Here is an 18,678-nt window from a genome sequence, read left to right as displayed (position 1 = left end):
TTCTTAAACCAGGGAGTGGGTGTAGCTTTGCTTCAAGCTTGGTCTTCTGGTTAATCATTCCATGCAGTTACCTGTTGGCTGGGTGACACACTGAGGTTAGGTGGCTACCCACACCCTGTGGGAAATGCAGGAAGACCATCTGTCTCCACTCACCTTTAATTAAGCTAAAGGGGTGTCCCTCACTATAGTCCAAAAGTGTGGCACTGGAAAAGCACAGCCAGTCAGGCAGCATCCGAGGAGCAGGACAGTCGACATTTCGAGTATAAACTCTTCATCAGGAATGATGAAGAGCATCCTAATGAAGACATTATGCCTGAAACGTTGACTCTCCTGCTCCTCGGATGTTGCCTGACCTGCTGTGTTTTTCCAGCACCACACTTTTTGACTCTGATCTCCAGCATCTGCAGTCCCACACTTTCTCCTAGTCCCACACTATAGTCCCCTGGTGGACTACCCACCCCATAATGCCATTAGGACTGACAGCCATTGCCCGTAGTGCACTGAAGACACTGCGATGGTCAGTGATGGGCTGGACCTTCAGATACATCCTGGATCTCAGTGCGGTCAGGCTATCAGACCCCTAGGAAGGGAGGGCGGAGGGGGAAACGGGAACAAGGGGTAACGATCGAGGCAGGAGAGGATACACTATTGGCTAGGAGGGTTTGGGGACCTTACAATTGACATTGAAAAGTTGGAAAAGAGGCACAGGATAAACAGTGGGTGAAGACCTTTCTCTCTCCCCTGTTAAATCGGAGAGGTGGTGGAATAAGGGCATTAATTGCCCAGTTAAGGGGCATTGAGGTGAGGGGTCCAGCCAGTAGCTAGGTGCTGGTTATACAATCAGAAACAGTTGGTAACTATTGGTCCAAAGACCACCCTGCTCCAATTTACAAGAACAGCCAATCATTTCTCCATTGGCAGTTGATTCCCCTAAGGTGAGAGAAAGTATAAATTTACCACAAATTAATCTGCTGTATGTGATAAACCTGGTCATTTTAGTTTCAAGGATATAGCCCTGCTCTTCTTAAACACAATGAATACTTAAGATGATAGATTAATGGCACTCAGTCTATCTTTCTGGTTTGCAGAGGCTAATCTGTTTAATGTGCAATGAAGTGGTTCAGTTTAATATATGCTGCAGTTTGGTTCACGAGAAACTGTCTCTTCATTAAAAATACCACATCATTCTTTATGATCAACGTAATTTGGTGCTGCAGACTGCATTGTGAGTGTTATTTTTCCTTACTCTTGGAATTTGGGTGCCGCTGGCTGGGCCCAGCGTTTACTGCCCATCCCTCATTGCTCCTTGAGAAGGTGGGGGTGAGCTGCCTTCTTGAACCGCTGCAGTCCGTGAGCTGCAGGTAGACCCACAATGCCCGTCGGCAGGGAATTCCAGGATTTTGAGCCAGTGACAGTGAAGGAATGGCCATATATTTCCATGAGTTGGAGACGCTGGTGTTGGATTGGGGTGTACAAAGTAAAAATCACAGGTTATAGTCCAACAAGTTTATTTGGAAGCACTAGCTTTCGGAGCACTGCTCCTTCATCAGGTGGTTGTAGAGTATAAAATCATTAGACACAGAATTTAGAGCAAAGGTTTACTGTGTGATGTAACTGAAATGATATATTGAAAAAGACCTGGATTGTTTGTGAATCTTTTGGAATGATCATGTTGGTTTCCCGAGAACTGAAGAACTGAAACCGACATGGTCATTCTAAAAGATGACAGACTTGACAAACAATCCAGGTCTTTTTCAATATATAATTTCAGTTACATCACACTGTAAACTTTTGCTGTAAATTCCGTGTCTTATGATCTTCTACTCCACAACCACCTGATGAAGGAGCGGCGCTCCGAAAGCTAGTGCTTCCATACATTTCCAAGTCAGGATGGTGAGTGACTTGGAGGGGAACTACCATGTGTTGACACTTGTGCATTGTACTTCTAGATGGAAATGATTGTGGATTTAGAAGGTGGTCTCAGAGGAGCCTTGGTGAATTTCTGCTGTGTATCTTTGTACCTCTCTCCTTTACAAACTCCTGAAAGTGTGGCACCAATACTCCAACTAAGTGCAATAATTTCTTCATTCATGGGACATGGGCATTGCTGGCTAGGCCAGTATTTATTGCCCGTCCCTAATTGCCCACTGGGGAGTTAAGAGTCAACTGCATTGCTGTAGGTCTGGGGTCACATGTAGGCCAGACCAGATAAGGTTGACAAATTTCCTTCCTTATGTGAGTAAGCCAGATGGGTTTAAAACAGTAGAAATGAGATTCGGAGGCAGTATTTCACACCAAAATGATGATTGGTACCACAACATGTGTACCAGAAAGTGCACCAGTGCGAGGTGCTCCAGCACACAGGTCTAGCACCGTGTGCACCACACTGGTACCAACCATATTGGATTATGGCACTGAGCCAGAAACACAAGCTGTGCCCACATGGAGAGTGACATCAGTGTTAATGCAATCTCTATTATCCAGCTGTAGAACAGCACCACCCTCCATCTGGAAGAAAAGATGGCAAGTAGAAATCACGGTGCTACTGAATGTGCATGCCATGCGGAGAATTTAGGGAAGGTTAAAGTGAAGGTAATGAATTTCAAAAACAGTCTTAATTTATCTTAAACAAGATGAAGTCAATAAAATACACAACAGGGCCTGAGGTTTTCCTGAAATGACTGCACAAATTTCTCTGCCAAGACCAACTTCCCGAATGTGTGAAATGCAGGAATCCAGATCCATAATGTCGTATTCAATTGTTCTGGGATTTCCTGAGTCTGGTAACTGATCTATGTTCACTGTGCTTGATTGGTTAAGCTTTTCCAGGGATGGGCAGGGAGGGACGTATCTGTCATCTTCCAATCGCCATAGCATTTTACCATTCATAGCCAGCTTTCTCCCCTTCCTCAGGAGTAAACTAAGACCGTTCACACTTGGCCAACCCACATTCATCTGGTTGGTAGAGTGAGAATGTGAGTGCTTTCAGTGAGCATGCAGTCCCAGTAGTGTCCACTGTTCCCAGTGGCAGTGTTGAGCTATCAGCCCTCCTATTGGCAATCCATCTTTCCAAAGAATGGGAGGTCCAATGCACTGTAGGAAGGCTGAGGTGATCTAGGAATCACTCAAACACACTCACCCCTGGGGTGCCCCTGCTGCACCCCCAAATGGAAGCTCAGGGAGAGGCAGTTGCACTGAATGGAATCCGAGGGAAGTGATGGCCTGGTGGTGTATTGTTAGTTTGTATCCTGCCATGGCAGGATGTGGAATTTAAATTCAATAAAATCCTGGGATTTTAGTCTAATGATGACCATGAAACTGTTGTTGATTATCAGGAAAAACCCATCTGGGAAAGAAATCTGTGACCTTATGGTCTGGAAAACACGTGACTCCAGACTCATAGCAGACAAGGGCTTTTGCCCGAAACGTCGATTTTCCTGCTCCTCAGATGCTGCCTGACCTGCTGTGCTTTTCCAGCACCACTCTAATCTAGACTCTTTTACCTCATAGCAATGTGGTTGCCTCTTAACTACCCTCGGGCAATTAGGGATGGGTAATAAATGCCAGCCTGGCAGTGATGCCTACATTCTCCTAGGAGGATAGATGAGGCAGGAGACCTCTCAATTTTTAAACAAGTACTTGGATGTGCCCTTGGAGGGTCATAACATACAAGGCTCTGGGCCTGGTGTGGGAAAGTGGGACTAGAATAGGAAGGAGTATATTTCTGGCAGTACAGACTTGATGTATGATTCTAAACGCAAAGCCATCATTCCATTCTGTGTGTGTCCTGAAGACAGCTGTTTGACTCAATCACCAGCTAATGTTTCACACTGAACCATCTTTCCTGGCAGCCTGGTCGGTGGTGACTGGCGACTGTGGGTCCCAGGCTAGGAATCAGACCTGTGTCATTGGTGATATTCTGAACCGTGCACAAATCCTTAAGCCAACCGTACTAACCAGCTCCCCAACTGAAATAACTGATAGAATACAGAATGTGTTAGAAAGCAAGTAACACCAAACTTTTCAGTTCTAGTAACACAGTGAGGAATTTTAAAATGGTAAAGTACATTTCAATAAGATAGAGTCATAGAAATAGAATTCTACAGTGCAGAATGAGTAGACAAATAGAAGGCTGGAAGAACATAGCAAGTCAACCTTGCTTCAGGTCTAGATGTGGGGATAGGGGCAGCTACAGATAAAGGTGGGAGGACGGGGGGGGTTGGCAAAGGGAGAGTAGCAGAATGGTGTGGCAGTGATAGTTGGACACAGGTAGTGGGTACGACCTGGGTAGTGGGTACAGAGCGAGGCCATTCAACCCATCGTCCCTGAACTAGCTCCTGAAAGAGCTACCCAGTCAGTCCCACTCTCCAGCCCTATCTGTGTAACTCTTTAAATTCATCGCTTTCAAATATATATCCAACTCTTTTTTGGAACCCCCCCCCCCCCCCCCCCCCACCATGGAATCCACCTCTCCCACTCTCAGGCAGCGCAACCCAAATTCCAACAACTCTCGGAGTAAAGAAGTTTATTTTCACCTCACTCCTAGCTGTCTTGCTGACCATCTTGAAATTGTGACCCCTAGTTACTGATATATCGACTCGGGAAAACACAATATCCTTCTTTATGCTGTCAAGATTGTTCATAATTTTGAACACCTCAGTATGATCATCTCTTAATCTACTCTCCTCCAAGGAGACTAAGCCCAATCTCTCTAATCTTTCCTTGTATCTAAAATCCTCCTAAAGATAAAATGCGTCTATTATTTACAATTAGAGAGGAGCTTCTGTGCAAGTAATGGCTGTATTCCAAAGCCCATACCCAGTAGTTACACTGCTCCATTCACCACAGCCTGTGACTCTCATTGTACGGAGCATAGGGCGAGGTGGAATTCTCTCACCAAACCGTCAGTCACTCTATTTGAAACAAATTTGAGAGTACAATGGCATATAAAATGAAATTAAGTCAAAACCCTCAGATCAAACATAGCACATAACTTGAATCAATGTCAAAGTGTTAAGCAGCAGAGGACAGATAAACATTTCAGCCTATTCTTTTATTAAATAAAAGAGATGAGAGAGCTAAACATTCCTGCAGAATGATGGTAGCTCAGAGGCACAATTACACACTGAGCAATTTCCAATATTCTCTGGTGGACATGGTTAACTCATAGTTCACAACAGCATTGCATCCCGTACAATATGAAATCTTGGCCTTCAGCTCAAAGATGGGGAGTAATGGCCGGATTTAATAATTATTATTGTGCACATTGAGGTAAGAGCCAGATTCTGTTAACCTGGGGGAAGGATGCATCTCCTTCCAGGAGAAAGTGAGGATTGCAGATGCTGGGGATCAGAGCTGAAAATGTGTTGCTGGAAAAGCGCAGCAGGTCAGGCAGCATCCAGGGAGCAGGAGAATCGACGTTTCGGGCATAAGCCCTTCCTCATTCCTGAAGAAGGGCTCATGCCCGAAACGTCAATTCTCCTGCTCCTTGGATGCTGCCTGACCTGCTGCACTTTTCCAGCAACACATTTTCAGCTCTGCATCTCCTTCACACAGGCTGACATTTCTGCTGTGAAGATTTGCAAGAAGGCATCCTGCACGCAGTTAGCATGCAGCATTGCTCGGCTATTTGCAATGCATACAAACTTAAAGAAAACGCTTAAAATCTACACTGTTCTCTCAGCTCCTGAAGGCAAATATTTACATTTACACCATCTACTGATATTCTGGTACAAGCTCTCAGTGGTCAGGTTATACAGTGCTCACAAAGAGCCAGCAGCAGAAATATCTACAACCAACCTGTTCAGATGTGTTACAACCTGATGGTGTTATTATCACTGAATCCCTCAATTTCTACAACCTGACAGTTTATCATTGACCAGAAACTGAAATAGACCAGCCATGTAAATATTTTGGGCATGAAAAAAAACAGATCAGAGACTTGGAATTCTGCACTTATTTCCTGACTCCCATTTATAGGGCAGAAGTTAGGAATTACTTACAGTGTGGAAACAGGCCCTTCGGTCCAACAAGTCCACACCAACCCACCGAAGCGCAACCCATCCATACCCCTACATTTACCCCTTCGCCTAACACTACGGGCAATTTAGCATGGCCAATTCACCTGACCTGCGCATCTTTGGACTGTGGGAGGAAACCGGAGCATCCGGAGGAAACCCACGCAGACACGGGGAGAACATACAAACTCCAGACAGTCAGTCGCCTGAGGCGGGAGTTGAACCCGGGTCTCTGGCGCTGTGAGGCAGCAGTGCTAACCACTTTGCCACCGTGCCGCCCACACGTGATGAAATATTCCCCAGTTGCCTGGATGAGTGCAGCTCCGACAACTCTACTGTCTAAACAATCTCAGGTGCATAAAAACACCACTATTTGGAGATGCCGGTGTTGGACTGGAGTGTACAAAGTTCAAAATCACACAACACCAGATTATAGTCCAACAGGTTTATTTGGAAGCACTAGCTTTTGGAGCACTGCTCCTTCATCAGGTGGTTCATTAACACTGGCTCCTCCACAACATGGCCACCACCTGCAAGTTTCTCCTTGGGTCACTCACCATTCTGACTTGGTACAATATTGCCATTCCTGTCATTAAGTCAAAGCCTGAAACTTCCTCCCAGTACAGCGGGTATTCCTACACCACTCAGGGCTGCTGCAGTGCAAGAAAATGGCTCACTTCCATCTTCTGAATGTAATCTGGAATGTATATTAAATGTTGACCTTGCCAGCAACATCCACAGCCTGTGAGAGAATAAACCAATAAAAGGGCACTGGCCAGTGATAGCCTTCAACCCACCTCTCCCATTACTACATCACAGTCTATCTCCCACTACAGTCTATTTCACAATTACACTCTCACTCATTACAGTTCATTTCACGCCACATTACAATCTATTTTACATTACAGTCTACTCTGCAAGCCAATCATCACAGTTTTCTTAGAAATGGAAGTATATCATGTTGCTTTGTGCAGTAAACAGCTGGAATCTTAAAATGGAATAGCTTCAATTTCAATGGGATTAATGTCCAACAAGTAGCCAACTCTATGCAATTTGTTATTGGCATTCTAAACACACAGATTTGTTCACTGACCAACACTAGGTATCCAGGTCTCTGTGAGGAGGACCCAGGAGGGAACCTGAATAAATTGTCGCTCAGTCAGTCATGTGTTTGGCATATAGAGTCATAAAGCTGTAAAGTATGGGTATTGTGCATTTCAATGTTTTTGGAAAAAAACAATTAACATTTCCAAAACCCTTTTCATGACCTCCGAATGTCACAAAGTACTTTACAGGAAATGAAATACTTCCGAAGCATTGACACTGTCGGGATGTCATGTGTAGGAGAGGTAATCTGAACTCAGCAAGATTCCACAGACAATTAGTTTGAGAAGATGATCCGTTTCTGGGCTACGGACTGAGAGATAACTCTCGGACCAGCATACCAAAGAACACTCCTCAGCTTCGAAACCTTGCATGTTCACCTCAAAGAGACAGCGGGAGCTTGGGTAAACATCTCGCCTGAAAGATGTCACCTTCAGGTTTGGAACGACCTCATCGGTCCCTCATTAGAAAGAGTCAGTGTGGATTGTGAGTGTAGAGTCTCTTTGGTAGGAGTTGCATAACCAAAATTAATGACATTGCACCATTGTACAACATAAGCAGCAATGTTATATGATTGGGAGCTCAAACATTTGCAAGATGTGATGGAGGTTATGGGGGGAGATGATGGCCTAGTGGTATTCTCACAAGAATATTAATCCAGAGACCTAGCTGATGTCCCAGGGACCTGGGTTTGAATCCCATCATGACAGATGGTGCAATTTGAATTGAATCAATAAAACCTGTAATTAAGAATGTACTAATGACTATGAAACCATTTTTGGAAAAACCCATCTGGCTCACGAATGTCCTTTAGAAAAGAAATCTGCTAATCTCTCCTGGTCTGACTTACATGTGACTCCAGACCCACAGCAACGGGGTTGACTGCTTTCTGAAATAAGCACTCAGTTCAAGGGGAGTTAGGAATGGGCAATAAATGCTGGCCAACCAGTGATACCCATGTCCTACGGGTGAATTAAAAAAACACAAACTTCAGGAATTCCCAGTTTCCAAATGTCTGTATAGTGTGGAACATCTGTAGCACTGGTTGGCCCAATTGTTTGGAGTATGGTGGAAAAAATTCCGAATGCAAACAGAAAAATGTGAAAATACTCAGCCAGTCTTGCAGAAACTGTGGTATAAACAGAAAACGGTCAAATAAAATTCCTTCTCCCAGTGAAAGGTTTTTCCACATTCCAATGGTGGACAACCCTGGGGCCAAATGTCTACAATTCCCTGAAACACCGCGAATCTGTCTCATTCAGGTTTCCAATTGCAGAATCGACCTCAGTCAATGGGAAGAGAAGGTCACTGAATGGACGAGCAGGCTCAGTGGGCCAAATGGTATTGAACTCAGGTGTTCACTAGAAAGGGAAGGTAAGGAGGATCTGCCAATATCACTATGGAAGAATTGAGTTAGATGTGTCCCTTCTTTCTCTTTGGCACTCCCTTGGGATTGAGAGTGACTCAATGGATTTTGAGGCGGCTGATGAGTTCAATATGCAGACTCTACCGTATCTGGGGCAGACGGTGTTTTGAAGGGTTAGGAAGATGGGTTGATTGGAGTGTCAATGCGTTCTCTCCAACGCCTGAATTCCCCTCTGCACCATCCCAATAAAGTCTCCTGATGTACTCATTGCCTTCATTCCTGAATGAGCCTTGCCCGTTTCAGTCAGTCACAAGTCATGAGTCGACGAGGATGTTTGACTTCCTCAATGACGTTTTGAGAACGTCCTGAAAGTGTTTCCTCCTGGGAATCTCCCACTCCGGCCAAGTTCGGAGCAGAGTTGGCAGTCTATTGTCAGGCATTCTTGCCATGTGGACAAGCTGCATCAGAAACCTCAGTTATAGAGCCATTTCTGGAATACAGAAAGGATGTTGTTAAACTAGAAAGGGTGCAGAAAACAGTTACAAGGATGTTGCTGGGACTAGAGGGTTTGAGTTGTAAGGAGAGACAGGATAGGCTGGGACTTGAGGGAGGTTGAGGGGTGACCTTATAGAGGTTTACAAAATCATGAGAGGCATAAATAAAGGGAATAGCAAAAGTCTTTTCACCAGTTCAAACCGAGAGTTCAAAACTCGAGAGTGTGGTGCTGGAAAAGCACAGCAAGTCAGGCAGCATCCAAGGAGCAGAGAATTGATGTATCGGGCATGTATCGGAATGAAGGGCTTTTGCCCGAAACGTCAACTGGCCTGCCCTGCTGTACTTTTCCAGCACCACACTGTCAACTCTGATCTCCAGTACCTGCAATCCTCACTTTCTCCTCGAATTCAAAACTACCAGGGTACGGAGCTTAAAACTAGAATTAGAATCCCTACAGCTTGGAAGCAGGCCCTTCGGCCCAACAAGTCGATGCTGACCCTCTGAAGAGTGACCCATCCAGACCCATTCCCCTATCCTATATTTGCCCCTGACTAATGCACTTAACTTACACGTCCCTATGGGCAATTTAGCGTGGCCAATTGACCTAATCTGCATACCTTTGGATTGTGGGAGGAAACCCAAGCAGACACAGGGAGAATGTGCAAACTCCACACAGACGAGGTTGGAATCGAACCCAGGTCCCTGGTGCTGTGAGGCAGTAGTGCTGACTGAGCCACCGTGGTGCCCCATTATGGATACAAATCAAAGGAAGGAAAGAAAATGAGAAGTGGAATCGCACAGCATGGTGAATTCTAATTTAGTTTTAATTTAATTTAAATTACTCAACCTTAGGTAAGACCAAATGAATTAATTTGTACAAAAACTTATGCCAATGTGATAATTTATTATATAATTGAAGTCAGTGTTAATTAATTAACTAATCAGGTCTAGGGGATAAGGTTATAATTAAATAGCAAGGTTCAGTAACACAAAGGTTCTAATCTTGACAGTCGATTAAAAAAATGTGAAATATACACAGTTTTAAAAATTTATATTAACCTCCCTATAATAGTGATGTCAGCTCAAGGAACGCTGCTGATTGGTGGCTCGTTGGTCAGAGAAGAACAACAGGGAATGTTGGTTCTGCAGAGCCTACAGGAGAATGGGATATCAGCCATGGTCAAAAGGAGCAGCCCTGATGGGCTGAATGGCCTAATTATGGCTAAAACAATAATAACAGCAACTTGCATATACCCACTCTGACTGTCAAAGCTGATGCTGAGACACCAGAAGGTAACGTGCGCAGTATCTGCCGGACTGGGCATCAGAAAAGTCAACACACTATGGTTAAACATTATAAAGAATATTTTTTACTATTTGTGTTTAAAGGTCTATTTAAATTCCATGTGTGGGATGTGTGTGTCTGTGTATTTCCAACTGTTCATTCAAAGGATTTGGGCATTCTGTATCTTTGGAATTAGCTTCTCCAAGATGGGCCATAGAAAACAAGGGATCGGACATCTCTGATATTGTATCTTTTGTGGAAGTGTTATATCCCCATCTGTTTTATATTGGTAGGTCTATTTATTCTTAATGCTTTAAAGGTATTTTAAATCCATAGCATCTCAATGCTTTTTATAAAAATCGTTTATGGATGTGGGTGCCAGTGCATTTATTGCCCATCCCTAATTATACTCAAGAAGGTGACAATGAGCTGTCTGCTTGAATCACTTGTCCAAAGCTGTCATATTTACTGCAGGGCTGAAAATGTGTTGCTGGAAAAGCGCAGCAGGTCAGGCAGCATCCAAGGAACAGGAGAATCGACGTTTCGGGCATAAGCCTGAAGAAGGGCTTATGCCCGAAACGTCGATTCTCCTGCTCCTTGGATGCTGCCTGACCTGCTGCGCTTTTCCAGCAACACATTTTCAGCTCTGATCTCCAGCATCTGCAGCCCTCACTTTCTCCTCGAAGATATTTACTGCAGGGACCTGGTCATTTTCACAGTATTTGGTCTGAGTTGAAATCTGAGGCACCCGTGAGTGCTGGAAAAGGACTGCACAAAACCTTGTTACCCGTGACCTTCTGAGCAGCTGCCTCCTCTAACTCCCAAGGAAGTAGCAGTGCCCAAAATGGCCGACATCTGCCTTTGCTGCAGGTACTGGGCAGATGATTCTCAATTCCTGAGGTGCTCTTGGCATCTGAATTTGTTGTAGACTTCACCTCCAGGTCAATGAGACCATTTAAATTAAAAAAAACGGCAGCAGGACAGGGACGCAGCATGGGTTTGAGTGTCAGGAACTGGAATCCATTAATTTCCAGCCCACAGTATGTGTGATATCACACCCCAGAGAATGGATAGGTCAACTCTGCCTGTGGAGCTGTAATCTAGCAAGCCGTTCAGGTCTCCAAGTGAGGAGATGAAATCGACATGGAGGAAGATATGTTTTTAAAAAAATGTAGGTTTGCAAATCCTGATTTAAAGCTCTGTTTGCTTTCTCTTCTCCATTCCCTCTGAAAGATCTATGGCTTTTCAACTCTTCCATCAGTGGCTTTAGACCTAAAGAAATGTTGTTAAAACACTAGGTAATTAAAAATTAATACCATGTAGAATGAAGACGTAAATTCTCCCCGAGATTTCCGACTGGATCAATGGCTGGTGCTGCATTAATTCTAAATTGAGATATGGATGTGTACCATTGGCACAGCCTCGAAAGAGCAGGTGTAAACCTTTTGACCTAGTTCTGTCATTTTGATAACCGTGGCATGTTTTAATTTTTAAATTTTATCTTCTTATCTTCTTCCCAACATACTCTAGCCTCCTTCCATTTTCACCAATTACCTACCTCCCTTCTGAGCTCCATTCCAGCTTTTATTTGCATTTCTAACCTTCTTAAAAAGTGTACTCAACGTCTCAACATCTTTTTGTGTGAAGAAACTTTTTTAACTGGTTCTGCTTAAATTCTAACCTTAACCCTGAATATTTCTCCAGATGATAATGGCTTCACTCCAGAAATATCCTTTTGCTTTTCAGGATAATATATATTTACATTGTGATCGACCTGTATGTTTGGATAAATCTCAATGCAGGCCGTAGATTTACTAATTATTTTACAATTCCTTCCACTCAACTCTTTTTCCCAATTCTCTTTCATTTGCAAAGGTTCCACTTAAATTGTCACTGCCAGCAGGAATTTAAAATAGGCTCACATTGTCTCTACTGATACCAACTTTCCAGAACCACACATCTTGCCCAGTGGAGATAGTTTTGAGTGATTAGTACCTTGATATTGGGCATGTTGGTTTGGAGGAGGACACTATGATTGACCTTTCTTCCAGCAGATTGGGATGGATCTTGCAAAGGTACCACTGGTAGTCCTTCACCAATAGGATCACACAACATAGTGGGCGGCACGGTGGCACAGTGGTTAGCACTGCTGCCTCACAGCGCCAGAGACCCGGGTTCAATTCCCGCCTCAGGCGACTGACTGTGTGGAGTTTGCACGTTCTCCCCGTGTCTGCGTGGGTTTCCTCCGGGTGCTCCGGTTTCCTCCCACAGTCCAAAGATGTGCAGGGTCAGGTGAATTGGCCATACTAAATTGCCCGTAGTGTTAAGTAAGGGGTAAATGTAGGGGTATGGGTGGGTTGCGCTTCGGCGGGTCGGTGTGGACTTGTTGGGCCGAAGGGCCTGTTTCCACACTGTAATCTAATCTAAAAAAACATGGAAACAGACCATCTGGTCTAACTCATTCGCTGACCAGGTATCCCAAACTCAACTACTTTGATCTGCTGCATTTGGTCCATTAACCTATTCATGTTCCTGCCCAAATGTCTTTTAAATATTGCAATTGCATCCACCTCTATCACTTCCTCTGGCAGCTCATTCCACACGCACACCACTCTCTGTGCGAACAAAGTTTCCCCTCAGATCCCTTTTAGATCTCTCTCCCTTCACCTCAAACGGGGCAGCACAGTGGCTCAGTGGTTAGCACTGCTGCCTCACAGCACCAGGGACCTGGGTTCAATTCCAGCTTCAGGGAAGTAACAAAGAGGATTGATGAGGGCAGAGCAGTAGATGTGATCAATATGGACTTCAGTAAGGTGTTCGACAAGGTTCCCCATGGAAACTAATTAGCCAGGTTAGATCTCATGGAATACAGGGAGAACTAGCCATTTGGATACAGAACTGACTCAAAGGTAGAAGATAGAGGGTGGTGGTAGAGGGTTGTTTTTCAGACTGGAGGCCTGTGACCAGTGGAGTGCAACAAGGATCGGTGCTGGGTCCTCTACCTTTTGTCATTTACATAAATGATGTGGATGCGAGCATAAGAGATACAGTTAGTAAATTTGCAGATGACACCAAAATTGGAGGTATAGTGGATAGCGAAGAGGGTTACCTCAGATTACAACAGGATCTTGACCAGATGGGCCAATGAGCTGAGAAGTGGCAGATGGCATTTAGTTCAGATAAATGCGAGGTGCTGAATTTTGGGAAAGCAAATCTTAGCAGGACTTATACACTTAATGGTAAGATCTTAGGGAGTGTTGCTGAACAAAGAGACCTTGGAGTGCAGGTTCATAGCTCCTTGAAAGTGGAGTCACAGGTAGATAGGATAGTGAAGAAGGTGTTATGCTTTCCTTTATTGGTCAGGTATTGAGTACAGGAGTTGGGAGGTCATGTTGTGGCTGTACAGGACATTGGTTAGGCCACTGTTGGAATAATACATGCAATTTTGGTCTCCTTCCTATTGGAAAGATGTTGTGAAACTTGAAAGAGTTCAGAAAAGATTTACAAGCATGTTGTCAAGGTTGGAGTATCTGAGCTACAGGGAGAGGCTGAACAGGCTGGGGCTGTTTTCCCTGGAGCGTCGGAGGCTGAGGGGTGGCCTTATAGAGGTTTACAAAATTATGAGGGGCATGGATAGGATAAATAGGCAAAGTCTTTTCCCTGGGGAGGGGGAGTCCAGATCTAGAGGGGATAGGTTTAGGGTGAGAGGGGAAAGATATAAAAGAGACCTAAGGGCCAACCTTTTCACACAGAGAGTGGTACATGTATGGAATGAACTGCCAGAGGATGTGGTGGAGGCTTTTACAATTGGAACATTTAAGAGGCATTTGGATGAGTATATGAATAGGAAGGATTTGGAGGGATATGGGCCAGGTGCAAGCAGGTGGGACGAGATTGGGTTGGGATATCTGGTTGGCATGGACAGGTTGGACCGAAGGGTCTGTTTGCGTGCTGTACATCTCTATGACTGTCTGTATGGAGTTTGCACGTTCTCCCCGTGTCTGTGTAGGTTTCCTCCAGGTGCTCTGGTTTCCTCCCACAGTCCAAAGATGTGCAGGTCAGGTAAACTGGCCAGGCTCAGTTGCCCATAGTGTTCAGGGATGTGTAGGTTAGGCGTATTAGTCAGGGGTAAATGGGTGATAGATTTAATATAGATGTCAGACGCAGCTCTTTAATCAGAGAGTGGTAAGGGAGGGAATGCTCTGCCTGCTAATTTAGATAACTCAGATTTAAACAATCCTTGGATAAGCACATGGATGATGGTGGGATAGTGTAGGGGGATGAGCTTAGATTAGTTCACAGATCGACACAACATCGAGGGCCGAAGATCCCGTTCTGTGCTGTACTGTTCTATGCTGTAGAGTAATGGGGATAGGGTTTGGGTCAGATTCTCTTCGGAGAGTCGGAGTGGACTTGTTGGGCCGAAGGGCCTGTTTCCACATTGCAGGGATTCTGATTCTAATTATCAAAAAGACAGTCCCTCCAACAGAGCTCCATCCCACTCCCAGTTTGCCCTTTAACACAGCTCCACTCTGCTCCCAGTGCTTGCTCTCACACGACTCCACTTCACTCCTAGTTTTTCCTTATAAATCGCTACCGTTGACTTTCAATTCCACAATTATACAGTTCCACTCTGCTCCCAATTTGCTCTTTCATACTCTTTACTCTGCTCCCAGTTTCCCCTCTCACATTCCCCACTCTGCTCCCAGTTTCCCCTCTCACACTCCCCACTCTGCTCCCAGTATCCCCTCTCACACTATCCACTCTGCTCCCAGTTTCCCCTCTCACACTCTCCACTCTGATTCCAGTTTCCTCTCTCACACTCCCCACTCTGCTCCCAGTTTCCTCTCTCACACTCCCCACTCTGCTCCCAGTTTCCCCTCTCACACTCTCCACTCTGCTCCCAGTTTCCCCTCTCACACTCTCCACTCTACTCCCAGTTTACTCTCTCACATTCCCCACTCTGCTCCCAGTTTCCCCTCTCACACTCTCCACTCTGCTCCCAGTTTCCCCTCTCAGACCCCACTCTGCTCCCAGTTTCCCCTCTCTCACTCTCCACTCTGCTCCCAGTTTCCCCTCTCACACTCTCCACTCTGCTCCTAGTTTCCCCTCTCACACACCCCACTCTGCTCCCAGTTTCCCCTCTCACACTCTCCACTCTGCTCCCAGTTTCCCCTCTCACACTCCTCAACTGGTCCCAGCTTCCCCTCTCACACTCTCCCCTCCACACCCAGTTTCCCCTCTCACACTCTCCACTCTGTTCCCAGTTTCCCCTCTCACACTCCCCACTCTGCTCCCAGTTTCCCCTCTCACACACCCCACTCTGCTCCCAGTTTCCCCTCTCCCACTATCAACACTGCTCCCAGTTTCCCCTCTCACACTCTCCACTCTACTCCCAGTTTCCTCTCTCACACTCCCCACTCTGCTCCCAGTTTCCCCTCTCACACTCTCCACTCTGCTCCCAGTTTCCCCTCTCACACTCTCCACTCAGCTCCCAGTTTCCTCTCTCACATTCCCCACTCTGCTCCCAGTTTCCCCTCTCACACTCTCCACTCTGCTCCCAGTTTCCCCTCTCAGACCCCTCTCTGCTCCCAGTTTCCCCTCTCTCACTCTCCACTCTGCTCCCAGTTTCCCCTCTCACACTCCCCACTCTGCTCCTAGTTTCCCCTCTCACACACCCCACTCTGCTCCCAGTTTCCCCTCTCACACTCTCCACTCTGCTCCCAGTTTCCCCTCTCTCACTCTCCACTCTGCTCCCAGTTTCCCCTCTCACACTCCCCACTCTGCTCCTAGTTTCCCCTCTCACACACCCCACTCTGCTCCCAGTTTCCCCTCTCACACTCTCCCCTCCACACCCAGTTTCCCCTCTCACACTCTCCACTCTGTTCCCAGTTTCCCCTCTCACACTCCCCACTCTGCTCCCAGTTTCCCCTCTCACACACCCCACTCTGCTCCCAGTTTCCCCTCTCCCACTATCAACACTGCTCCCAGTTTCCCCTCTCACACTCTCCACTCTACTCCCAGTTTCCCCTCTCACACTCTCCAGTCGGCTCTCAGTTTCCCCTCTCACACTCTCCACTCTGCTCCCAGTTTCCCCTCTCACACTCTCCACACTGCTCCCAGTTTCCCCTCTCACAGACCCCACTCTGCTCCCAGTTTCCCCTCTCTCACTCTCCACTCTGCTCCCAGTTTCCCCTCTCACACTCCCCACTCTGCTCCTAGTTTCCCCTCTCACACACCCCACTCTGCTCCCAGTTTCCCCTCTCACACTCTCCACTCTGCTCCCAGTTTCCCCTCTCACACTCTCCACTCTGCTCCCAGTTTCCCCTCTCACACTCTCCACTCAGCTCCCAGTTTCCTCTCTCACATTCCCCACTCTGCTCCCAGTTTCCCCTCTCACACTCTCCACTCTGCTCCCAGTTTCCCCTCTCACACTCCCCACTCTGCTCCCAGTTTCCCCTCTCACACACCCCACTCTGCTCCCAGTTTCCCCTCTCCCACTATCAACACTGCTCCCAGTTTCCCCTCTCACACTCTCCACTCTACTCCCAGTTTCCCCTCTCACAATCTCCACTCTGCTCTCAGTTTCCCCTCTCACACTCTCCACTCTGCTCCCAGTTTCCCCTCTCACACTCTCCACTCTGCTCCCAGTTTCCCCTCTCACACTCTCCACTCTGCTCCCAGGTTCCCCCTCACACTCTCCACACTGCTCCCAGTTTCCCCTCTCACACTCTCCACTCTGCTCCCAGTTTCCCCTCTCACACTCTACACTCTGCTCCCAGTTTCCCCTCTCACACTCTCCATTCTACTCCCAGTTTCCGCTCTCACACTCTCAACACTGCACCCAGTTTCCCCTCTCACACTCTCCACTCTGCTCCCAGTTTCCCGTCTCAAACTCTCCTCCCACTTTCCCCTCTCACACTCTCCAGTCTGCTCCCAGTTTCCCCTCTCACACTCTCCTCTCTGCTCCCAGTTTCCCATCTCTCACTCCCCACTCTGCTTCTCGTTTCCTCTCTCACACTCCCCACTCTGCTCCCAGTTTCCCCTCTCACTCACGCCACTCTGCTCCCAGTTTCCCCTCTCACACTCCCCACTCTGCTCCCAGTTTCCCCTCTCACACTCCCCACTCTGCTCCCAGTTTCCCCTCGCACACTCCCCACTCTGCTCCCAGTTTCCCCTCTCACACTCCCCACTCTGCTCCCAGTTTCCCCTCTCACACTCTCCACTCTGCTCCCAGTTTGCCCTCTCATACTCTCCACTCTACTCCCAGTTTACCCTCTCACACTCTCCACTCTGCTCCCAGTTTCCCCTCTCACACTCCCCACTCTGCTCCCAGTTTCCCCTCTCACACTCTCCACTCTGCTCCCAGTTTCCCGTCTCACACTCTCCACTGTACTCCCAGTTTCCCCTCTCACACTCTCCACTCTGCTCCCAGTTTCCCCTCTCACACTCTCCACTGTACTCCCAGTTTCCCCTCTCACACTCCCCACTCTGCTCCCAATTTCCCCTCTCACACTCTCCACTCTGCTCCCAGTGTCCCCTCTCACACTCCCCACTCTGCTCCCAGTTTCCCCTCTCACACTGTCAACACTGCTCCCAATTTCCCCTCTCAAACTCTCCACTCTCCTCCCAGTTTCCCCTCTCACACTCTCCACTCTGCTCCCAGTTTCCCCTCTCACACTCTCCACTGTACTCCCAGTTTCCCCTCTCACACTCTCCACTCTGCTCCCAATTTCCCCTCTCATACTCTCCACTCTGCTCCCAGTTTCCCCTCTCACACTCCCCACTCTGCTCCCAGTTTCCGCTCTCACATTGTCAACACTGCTCCCAGTTTCCCCTCTCACACTCTCCACTCTCCTCCCTCCTCCCAGTTTCCCCTCTCACACTCTCCACTCTGCTCCCAGTTTCCCCTCTCACACTCTCCACTCTGCTCCCAGTTTCCCCTCTCACACTCTCCCCTCTACTCCCAGTTTACTCTCTCACACTCTCCACTCTGCTCCCAGTTTCCCCTCTCACACTCCCCACTCTGCTCCCAGTTTCCCCTCTCACAGTCTCCACTCTGCTCCCAGTTTCGCTTCTCACACTCTCCATTCTGCTCCCAGATTCCCCTCTCACACTCTCCACTGTACTCCCAGTTTCCCCTCTCACACTCTCCACTCTGCTCCCAGTTTCCCCTCCCACACTCTCCACTGTACTCCCAGTTTCCCCTCTCACACTCTCCACTCTGCTCCCAGTTTCCCCTCTCACACTCCCCACTCTGCTCCCAGTTTCCCCTCTCACACTCCCCACTCTGCTCCCAGTTTCCCCTCTCACACTCTCCACTCTGCTCCCAGTTTCCCCTCTCACACTCCCCACTCTGCTCCCAGTTTCCCCTCTCACACTCCCCACTCTGCTCCCAGTTTCCCCTCTCA

At 47.1% G+C, this 18,678-nt stretch overlaps 1 protein-coding gene across 5 annotated transcripts in view; it reads right to left on the bottom strand.

Annotated features, from left to right (window-relative positions):
- The window catches only part of ndst1b (N-deacetylase/N-sulfotransferase (heparan glucosaminyl) 1b), a 292,956-nt gene that overhangs the window by 151,747 nt on the left and 122,531 nt on the right, over positions 1 to 18,678 (bottom strand). The window contains exon 2 of one of the 5 annotated variants that reach the window (XM_043703103.2): positions 8,632 to 8,977. The exons of the other annotated variants lie outside the window; for them this stretch is intronic. The gene's annotated coding sequence lies outside the window, so the exon portion shown is untranslated. The remainder of the gene's footprint in view (positions 1 to 8,631; positions 8,978 to 18,678) is intronic. 5 annotated transcript variants of the gene reach the window in all.

The sequence above is a fragment of the Chiloscyllium plagiosum genome, unplaced genomic scaffold (genome assembly GCF_037043375.1).
Source record: "Chiloscyllium plagiosum isolate Xiang-an unplaced genomic scaffold, Cpla_swu_hap1 HiC_scaffold_16, whole genome shotgun sequence".
NCBI classification, from domain to species: domain Eukaryota; kingdom Metazoa; phylum Chordata; class Chondrichthyes; order Orectolobiformes; family Hemiscylliidae; genus Chiloscyllium; species Chiloscyllium plagiosum.
This window is presented reverse-complemented; position numbering and strand designations above follow the sequence as displayed.